The sequence below is a fragment of the Rhinichthys klamathensis genome, unplaced genomic scaffold (genome assembly GCF_029890125.1).
Source record: "Rhinichthys klamathensis goyatoka isolate OS25496 unplaced genomic scaffold, OSU_Roscu_1.1 h1tg000244l_1, whole genome shotgun sequence".
Lineage (NCBI taxonomy): Eukaryota > Metazoa > Chordata > Actinopteri > Cypriniformes > Leuciscidae > Rhinichthys > Rhinichthys klamathensis.
The window spans coordinates 158,825-168,574 of NW_026606766.1; positions in this window are offsets into that span (position 1 = coordinate 158,825).

Here is a 9,750-nt window from a genome sequence, read left to right on the forward strand (position 1 = left end):
CACCAACCAGACACGAGATACGAGACATGCAAGTCAAAATTATGACACAAAAAGTTTAAATTGACAAAGTCGAATCATAAAAAAGTAATATTTATGACATAAAATTCTAAATTACAGCACAAAGTTGAATTTACAGGATACAAAGTAATACGTTTAGAAATGATGACATTAGTTAAAAGTATGAGATGAAAAAAATCCCTAAGCATGACATAATTGTGAAATGGTAAAAGATGACTGCAACACCCGTCATGAAATGATCACAGAAGTATTGCTCAGAAATAAATGATCACAATGTCTCAGATCACAATCTTAGATGGATATTTTACCTCTAATGCATTCTGGGATTGCTGTAAATGATGAATGTGATGCTGCTTAAAGAAAGTCTGTTCTTACTTTTTGTTAGCGGCTGTTTTGTAACTGATTCACTGCCAACGTCAAGGTCATGAGTTCAATTGGTAACGCACTGTAAGCTGCTTTGGATAAAAGTGTCTGCCAAACATGTATATGTAAAAAAAGAAAAGGCTATTTACGATATTCTGGATGTGTTGAAGCACGTATGACAACTGCCAGGCCACAGCCAAGGGCGGCCTACTGGAGATTTTGACAAAATACTGAATTCTCAAGAATTTACATATCAGCAACGCAAGAGTTTCAGTAAAGGCAAGGGGAAAAACTTGTTCTGATCCAATGCTTTGTTGGGTAGACTCAGACTGCACTGAGTTCTGTCAGTATGTGCCGTGTGTTACAGGGATGGTAAATATAGCACAAAATCATGACAGCACCATTACACAGAGACAGCATTGTTTGTGCGTGTTTGGATATGCACTCATAAATTTGCATATAACTTTTCATGACATGATGAAATCCCGCCAGCGTTGGCATTGCATCTCACACACACACACAGCCACAGGAGTTTTGAGGGTGTGAAGATGATGACAGAATTGTACGTTTATAGCAAATGATGTACTAAGGCTACTGCTTCATGTCATATACATGCATACACATGTTTTGGAGGAAAGAAACAGTGCAATTGCATGAGACTTAGGTCACATTTAAACTGCAGGTCTTGATGCCAAATTCCGATTTGTTGACTATATTTTTTGGACAACCAGCTTATCTTCTTTTAAAAGTGACCCATATCCGATATCTGCATTTACACTAGACTCAGTGAAATAAGGTAGACGTACTGAGCCGGAAAAGCCGAAAAGGAAGTAAAAATGACATGATTTGCAATGGACACAGATGAAATGATAAAACAAGCCTTTGCTTTCTGCACCATCTTCAAAGATCAGGAAAGCATTGGTCTCTTAATCTATTTCCATATATGAATGAGGCCTGAAACTGATCTGAGAATATCTGAATCCATATGATTTTTCCTGCTTATACGTTCATGGGTTATTTCCGATATGTGACACAAGAAAAAAATCGGAATTGAGTCACTTGAACTATGGAATTTAAATGTGACTTACTACAAGAAGTAAGTGTTCTTCTGGTAAGTCAAATGGATAATGGAGATATATCTGTACAATAGATGTCATGGTTGTAGTAACATTACTCAATGAAATGGCTCAAATTTGCTTCAATATGTCTCTGTGTATTAGGAAACATTCATAACACTCATGCATTTCTTATGCTACAATCATAACTTGATTCATAGCAGCATTTCTTCATCTGTCCTTGTATAAAATGCCACGCATTTTGAGCCAGATCATTATTGTGATTAACTGGGAGTTTGTTACTGTTCTTCTCTGTTAGTGGCATGAGGAGTGTTTGTCAGCCTTTCAGGGACAGAAACACAATAGAGCAGCAGCACTGAGGAGTTTTCTGTTACTCCTTCATTAGATGGATCAATAAATGCTGCATCTGCTGTCAGGGGAGAACACAACACCAACCCCAGAGAAACACACACACACACACACACACACACACACACACACACACACACACACACACACACACACACACACACACACACAGAGAGAAGACAACAGTCTCGCTACACAGGAAAAATCATGGAATAATTAGCAGTATTAGCATCACTAACCGCTTCTCACAACTCGATTTTATAAGGATTTGAGAGTATTTAAGATTTAGGCCAGGTTTCACAGACAGGGCTTAGATTAAGCCAGGATTAGGCACTAGTTTAATTTAGACATTTAAGTAGCTTTTATAAACGTGCCTTAGACAAAAACATTACTGGTGTGCATCTTGAGACAAAACAATGGCACTGATATATTTTAAGATATGTTTTCAGTGCAAGTTGTTTTCAGTTAAAACAGCTCAAACATGCATGTTAGTCTGGGAAACAGGGGTGTGAGTTTTAAGCTTTTAGTTCTGTTAGAAATTTTAACATCGTCTAGGACAATGGAGGGAAAATGTTTATTTATGCATAAAAGTAGTTAAAAAAAGAAATAAAGATGAATTCTCTGTCGAACGTTTACAGGACATGCAACAAAAATAAGTCAAAATATGTTACTAAAAATCCAACCATGATGGGACGCAAAACTAACTCAAGTTAAAGAAGGACTAGTGTAGTCTGTGGTCTCTTTTATTTTTATTTAATGCTCATAATCTTCTCTTGCTAAAATGACTGTAATGTGTTTCAACATGCCAGTGTTTGAAATGTTTTCACTGCAGTAATTTCACTGAACCTGAGAGTCTCCGGTGTGAATGGCTTCACTATTCTGCCCTCTGGTGGCAAATGCATGTGGACAGATTGCTTGGCATAATGAAGAAGCGTAATGCATGGACATATAATGAAAAAAACTTTATTTTCAGGCTTTTTCCAATATAAACTCGGCACACACAATTCAGATTGACTCAATTACATTGAAAGAAATGTAAATCGAAAGCAATCATTTCTAAAGATGCTTCACGCCACTAGCTTAGTATTTCATTTTGAGTGTTGTGGTAGATTTTTCCCTAAACCTAACTACGTCCTGTAATATTTATACACTAGTGCGTCTACTCATCGACGTCGGCTGGGTGCTCTAATCCTATACTCTGTAACGACTGAGACTAATCAGACACAATTATTTGTTATAGTTAACAAATAATATTTAAAACTCACTCTGGGATCTGTGGTTCCATCCCCCCAACAAGGGCAAGAAGGGCCTTTGGTTACCATGACTACGATCAGATAAGTTGGTTTTATTGCTGTTAAAAATGTGATCACGTGGTCCAGACAGAGAAGACAGAAACAGACTTTAAAACAAACTTTGCTGCATTAATCATAGACGAACTGATCTAAAAATGAACATGCACCCCAGACAATTGTGTGAATGATTTACTGTTTTGTGTAGTGTCTTTTAATTCTATACTGTTATGTATGTAATACTGCTATTCCCCCATTGTGCCTGTAGGTGGCACTGCCACTTGTAATTATTAGTTGTGTTCCTTAATAATAAATTCAGAAGAAGTAAAGTATCCCTGAATGTTGGCTGTGTTCTTTGAACGTGGTTTGCCATAAGTGTTTTATACATGTTATGTCAGTGGAAAACATAACATAATTGGCGACGAGGTGGATTAAAATTACCACGAAGCTACTACAGTGAATCGTGAGTAGTTAGGCGTAACGTTACTACAACTTTTATATTGTTTTCTCTGCGTAGCTAAAGTGATCTAGGTTAGCTAGGATGGCTGCTACCATTGGCCACATGGAAGGTTTTGATGAAAGCGTCGAACCGTGGACCACTTACATTGAAAGATTTGAACACTTCATAGAAGCCAACAGTATTGAGGCAGACAAGAAAGTGCCTGTGCTACTCAGTGTGATCGGAGGAAAAACATATGGACTACTCCGAAGTCTTATCGCGCCGGACAAACCGGGAGAGAAAAGCTTCAAGCACATCACAGACACGCTACAGCAGCACTTCTCTCCGAAGCCCCTGGTCATCGCGGAGCGTTTTCGTTTCCACCGGCGGAATCAGGAGAGCGAGTCGGTGACACAGTATGTTGCAGTGCTTAGAGGATTGTCAGAACACTGTGAATTTGGGGGACATTTGGATGATGCACTTCGCGATAGATTTGTGTGTGGCTTGAAGAGTGAAGCTACTCAAAAGCGCTTGTTGACTGAGTCTGCGCTGACGTTTCAGAGAGCGGTAGAGTTGGCGGTCTCCATGGAAACGGCGTCACGTGAAGCACACCAACTCAGCGGATCACTGACGGTAAATGCACTGTCTTTATCAAAGAGTAAGACTGCAAACAAATGCAAACGATGTGGAAAGACTAACCATAGTGAAGATGACTGTTGGTTTAAAGACAAAAACTGTAATGCTTGTGGAAAAAAGGGCCATATCAGTCGCGTTTGCAGGACAAGTTACGTTAATGATGACAGGAAAACAAAGAGTGGAAACACAACAAAAGCTGCACGGCAAATGAAAGCATTTAAGCAGAAAGGCTATATAAAAAAAGGAAATGTACACCGCCTTGATGCTGATGCAGTGTCCAATGATGATGACACAGACTCTGATTTAGCTCTGTATAAACTGTCACAGCCAGGAGAAAAGTCCAGTATCACTGTGAAACCAGAAATTGAAGGTATGCCACTGGAAATGGAACTGGACACGGGCGCAGCAGTGTCATTGATTTCAACAGAGACTTATGATCGAATATTGAAACACCTGCCCCTATGCTCAACGGACATTGTTCTTCGGACATACACTGGGCAAGCTTTGCGTCCTGAAGGGGTAATTGATGTGCATGTGAAAATGGGCAAGCAGACAGCTGTTCTTCCATTGTATGTCGTGCAGGGGGACTATCCACCACTCTATGGCAGAGAGTGGTTGCGTCAGATCAAACTGAACTGGAAAGAAATAAAAACAGTCAAATTGAAGACATTAGAAGCTGTGCTGCAGAAACATGCTGCTATTTTCTCTAAACAGTTGGGAGAAATGAAGAACATCAAAGCTAAAATAACATTGAAACCTGGATACAAACCCAAGTTTTGCCAGCCCAGAGTCGTTCCGTATGCTCTTCGTCCGAAAGTCGAAGCGGAGCTGAACCGTCTCACTGAAATTGGAGTATTGACACCGGTACAGTACAGCGAATGGGCCACTCCAATAGTCCCTGTTGTAAAGAGAAACGGAGATGTGCGCATCTGTGGTGACTTTAAGGTGACGGTAAACCCTGTCTTACACATTGAACACTATCCATTACCGCGCATTGAGGACCTGTTCGCTTCATTAGCGGGAGGACAATGTTTCAGCAAATTGGACTTGTCACATGCTTACCTTCAAATGTGGGTCGAGGAGGAGTCCAGAAAGTTCCTCACAATTTCCACACAGAAAGGGCTATTCCAGTACAATCGCCTTCCGTTCGGGATCGCTTCGGCGCCAGCCATATTCCAGAGAGCTATGGATCAAATATTACAAGGTCTGCCTAATGTCCATTGTTACCTGGATGACATTCTGGTTACCGGGCGGACTGAAGCTGAACACCTGGAAAACCTGGATGCAGTCCTTGGACGACTGGAGCAGTTCGGCTTGCATGCTGAAAAAGGGAAATGTGACTTCTTCAAGGGCTCACTGGAATACCTGGGTCACATAATTGATGCGGAAGGTTTGCACAAGTCACCTAAAAAAGTAAGTGCAATTGTCAATGCGCCAATTCCATCAAACATCACACAGCTGAGATCATTTCTCGGCCTGTTAAACTATTACGGGAGATTCATACCCAATCTGGCAAACATAGCGAATCCTCTGAACGCCCTGCTGTGTAAAGGGAAACGTTGGCAGTGGTCTGCAGAGTGTGATGCTGCATTCAAAAAGGCAAAAGAACAACTGGTGTCACAAAATGTCTTGACACACTATGACCCTCAGAACGCCATTCGGCTTGCATGCGACGCATCACCTTATGGCATTGGTGCCGTCATTTCCCACATGCTACCCAGCGGTGAAGAAAAGCCAATAGCCTTCGCATCTCGCACACTTAGCAAGGCAGAACAGAATTATGCACAGATTGAGCGCGAGGCTCTGGCCATAGTGTTTGGGGTCAGAAAATTCCACCAGTATCTCTACGGACGGAAATTCACGCTTTTCACAGATCACCGCCCCCTTACTACGATCTTTGGGCCGCAAAAAGGAATTCCGTCTATGGCGGCAGCGCGGATGCAAAGGTGGGCATTACTTTTGTCTGCGCACAACTATACAATTGAGTACAAAAGAGCTGAGCATCATGCAAATGCTGATGGTCTTTCCCGTCTGCCGTTACAAGTGGAGCACAGTGAGAAAAAGGATGCCGTAGAGCTGTTTTACCTCGGACAGATGGAGAAACTCCCTGTCAGTGCCACTGATATCCGACGTGAGATTATGAGTGATCCAGCCTTGTCTACAGTCGTCGAAATGGTCATAAAAGGGACTCAAGCTGTCAACCTGACTGGTAATGATGAAGTCTCACCTTTTATCTCCAGACGCAATGAGCTGTCCGTCCAACACGGGTGCTTAATGCGAGGCATGAGAGTTGTTGTTCCCCTTAAGCTGCGGAAAAGAGTACTGGAGGAACTGCACACTGGTCATCCAGGAATTGTCCGGATGAAAGCCATTGCTCGCAGTTATGTGTGGTGGCCTGGGATTGATGCTGACATTGAACTGTGTGTAAAAATGTGTCAGTCATGTCAACAAATACAGAAAATGCCATCCCAAGCACCCCTCCACCCATGGGAGTGGCCAAGCAAACCATGGGAGCGCATACATGTAGATTTTGCTGGGCCATGTGAAGGTCACATGTACCTAGTCGTGGTTGACGCACATTCGAAGTGGCCTGAGGTGCAGTTGATGACATCAACAACTGCAGAAAGAACAATTGAAGTTTTGCGGAATCTCTTCAGCCATTATGGTCTGCCTGAAGTCCTGGTGAGTGATAATGGACCACAATTTGTCTCTCAGGAGTTTGTGACTTTCCTGAAGGCCAACCATGTGAAACATATCCGTTCCGCCCCATATCATCCAGCAACCAATGGGCAGGCTGAAAGGTTTGTTCAGTCACTAAAACAAGCACTGAAGACGTCTAAGGGCTCTTCTACTCTTCAGAGACGGCTGGAAACATTCTTGCTGACGTACCGCAACACACCACACCCGACGACAAGAGAGTCCCCTTCCTTGTTGTTTTTGGGACGACAACTGCGCACACGTTTGGATGCCTTGAAACCCAGTGTGACAGCTGCCGTGCGACTCTCACAGACCTCCCAGGTCCTCCGCAGAGCTGGCCGTTCGAAGCCCAGACAGTTTGGAGTCGGTGATGCTGTGCTGGCTCGTGATTACAGAGGGAGAGAAAGATGGACATCAGGTGTGGTGACGGCTCAAAGTGGTCCAGTATCTTATACTGTGGATGTAGGAGCTTCTGAGGAATGGCGACGCCATGCTGATCAACTCTTGTCCATTCCGAAGCAAACAGCTGAAACTCAGGTGACACAACCACCTGACATCAGTGATGTGTCTGTTCCTGTACAGACCTCTGTAGATGACACTTCTTCGGTACCACCAACAAGGGAACAAGATGTTAACAGTGACACATCAGTAGAGCCTCAGATAAACCATGGCAAACTCAACATTCCATCAGTGCAGGTCAGACGTTATCCAGCCAGAGTGATTAAACCGCCCAACCGTCTGACATTATAGAGCCATGAGACATCCCTGCTGGGATGAACTGTAATTAGTTATGTTAGTGAGCCTGTTCTGACATGGGGCAGAATAATCCCCGAACTGGCTCGAGGCAAGAGGCAGTCTACCCTCTACCTCTAGAAAAAATAAAATAAAAAAATGCATAATTTTTGTGTAACTGAGAAAGCATTGTTTTCTTTGTTTCTTGATTAAGAGGGGAGGAAATGTTATGTATGTAATACTGCTATTCCCCCATTGTGCCTGTAGGTGGCACTGCCACTTGTAATTATTAGTTGTGTTCCTTAATAATAAATTCAGAAGAAGTAAAGTATCCCTGAATGTTGGCTGTGTTCTTTGAACGTGGTTTGCCATAAGTGTTTTATACATGTTATGTCAGTGGAAAACATAACATACACAGTATATTTTACGATAGAACCAACGGTAAATGTAACCTCACCTATACCATGTTTGGTCTCTATAAATTGGTACTTTGAAGATCGAAATGATTATGTACATGATTTGTCGATAGCTGCGCAACATATTAGTATTACAAGAATCTTTCATAGTTTCTTCATCAGCAACCAATCCAGCTGCACATGCAAATGAGCTCACTTAAAACAAAGACTCACAAATCCTCCCAACAGAGGAATCTCCTGCTTAGAAATTCCCCCTTTTTGATTGGTTTTAGCCAACCCTGAAAGGTGGGACCTTTCTCAGGCTTTAAATGGCCAATACACAAGCCCTTCCGGCTCTTGACCTTCTCTCCTACATTCGGGTTGCTGTCCTGCGGGGCCGCACCAGGCCCCTGACCCCAGAGCAGCAGGCCTCGACTCACAACCAGCCATGTGCTCATTCAGGAGAGAGAGGACTCTCTCAACCACAACAGAATCAAGGACAACCTCAGGAGTTTGGCACAACGTCTTCATTCAACACAGAAGAAGTCCATTGCAACTCCAGCCATGAGAACAGAGTTGAGCTAACCATGCAAGTTCATCATATCTTCTTCATGCAACGGAGAAAAAACGATTGCAACTTCAACATCTGACACTCACGGAACCATGAACAACATCCTTTTCCAAGATCTTCAAGAATTGTTTCCACTGCACAGGCCATGCAAGTATACAGTCAATGAGGTGCTCTGGAAATGATAAGCTGATGGTTCTTTTCATAGTTAAATGGATCTTTTCCATAGTTTCATGTCCTGCTTCCGGTTCCATTCTGTCACTTTAACCATCTACCCATGTCTGTGTAATTGTTTGTATGTTAGTTATGAGTTTGTGACTTAGAACCAAATACATATTGTGCACAAGTTTTTATTAACTGATTCTCTGCTTGCAAACAAAGTTTATTTTACGATCTCGATCTTGTTACATGCTCTAATGGTGTGTTCACACCGAACGCGAATAGAGCGTCAAATACGCGTCTATCGGGTCTAGTTACGCTTGAACATTTTGAACCCATTCGCGCGTCCGCGTCACTCGCGAATAAAAAAACAACAACACAATTTCTTTCTGGCATACTTTTCCGTCATGTCTGAAATAAACTCTAAATAAACTGAAATAAAAGATATTGCTGTTCGTTGGACAAACTGATTAATTGATTATAATATTAGGTAACGCTTTAGATTACAGCCCGGAAAGTATTGTGTAATTAAGAGGAATTTACAGAGTAACTTTCGGTAATTATAGTGTACCTATAAAGTACTTGCATGCAAGTATAAGGGAACAATATGTAAAGTTTGGGGATTAAAGGGGTAACAACCAGGAGAATTAAAAAAATATTTATACTGTAAGTATTATAGAACTAAGGGGAACTTATTCTTCTATTATGATATAACAATCTTACATTTGGGAGCAATTTAGCGAGAACACTGCGTCCCTTTTTGTAATAATTGTGTACCAATACATACTGTATAGGCTTTTTTTAAATAACAGGGTACATATCTATGCATTTATACTTTTATTTATTTATTTTTTGATAGCAAAAGTGCAGATGTTTAAGTTGGGCTAACATGTTTCAAGGCAAGAAAAGCTAAGACTATTGCAATTTTTTTAAATACTGGGAAATATATCTTGTTTCATGTGGTTACAGGGTAAGTGGTAGGCTACTTGTATAATAAATAAAGGTTTCCGAGTCAGTGATACAAGATTGT